Source organism: Alosa alosa, chromosome 5 (assembly GCF_017589495.1).
Source record: "Alosa alosa isolate M-15738 ecotype Scorff River chromosome 5, AALO_Geno_1.1, whole genome shotgun sequence".
In the NCBI taxonomy this organism is placed as follows: Eukaryota; Metazoa; Chordata; class Actinopteri; order Clupeiformes; family Clupeidae; genus Alosa; species Alosa alosa.
The window spans coordinates 24450244-24451096 of record NC_063193.1 but is presented as its reverse complement, the minus strand read 5'-3'; the positions used below and the strand labels follow the sequence as shown (position 1 = coordinate 24451096).

At 40.8% G+C, this 853-nt stretch overlaps 1 pseudogene; it reads left to right on the top strand.

The window, feature by feature from the left end:
- Nucleotides 1-408: 408 nt before the first annotated feature.
- LOC125295367 lies at nt 409-531 on the top strand (annotated as a pseudogene).
- The last annotated feature ends 322 nt before the right edge of the window (nt 532-853 follow it).

Below are 853 nucleotides of genomic sequence, written 5' to 3'. Positions count from 1 at the left end.
AGGTCTTACTTAGGACATCTAGGCTTTGTATTTTTCATCTTTGTAACTTGTATACTTTTAAACTATTTATTAAAAACAGTCATTCCAACTATATTAAACCTCATCTACCTAGCAAATAATTTAACCTTTTAAACTATCCACCTTGTTCAGTCATTCCAACTATATTAAACCTCATCTACCTAGTTCAGTCATTCCAACTATATTAAACGTCATTTACCTAGCAAATAATTTAACCTTTTAAACTATCCACCTATTTAACTGTTCAGTCATTCCAACATATTAAACCTCATCTACCTAGTTCAGTCATTCCAGCTATATTAAACCTCATCTACCTAGTTCAGTCATTCCAGCTATATTAAGCCTCATCATGTTGGTTGCCAATTAGCACATCATCTTCTCATCTTCTTCATCGCTTCTCGGCCTTTTGGCTAAGATCAAGTGTAGTATCTGTTCTTATCAGTTTAATATCTGATACGTCCTCTACCCGAGGACTATATATTGGGGGCAGCCGTGGCCTACTGGTTAGCACTTCGGACCTGTAACCGGAGGGTTGCCGGTTCGAACCCCGACCAGTAGGCACGGCTGAAGTGCCCTTGAGCAAGGCACCTAACCCCTCACTGCTCCCCGAGCGCCGCTGTTGATGCAGGCAGCTCACTGCGCCGGGATTAGTGTGTGCTCCCTACATCTTTCTCTCTCAGAATAGCAGAAACAATTGCAAGCATATTCATCTTGCTTTTGGGAATTGGATATCTGGGAAGTGGCTTCTGTCTGGGGAGTGGACACTACTTTTATGTAAGAGTTGATTTATCTTGTAGTTGAGGTATGAAGATGTAAGTGATCACAAAATCACACT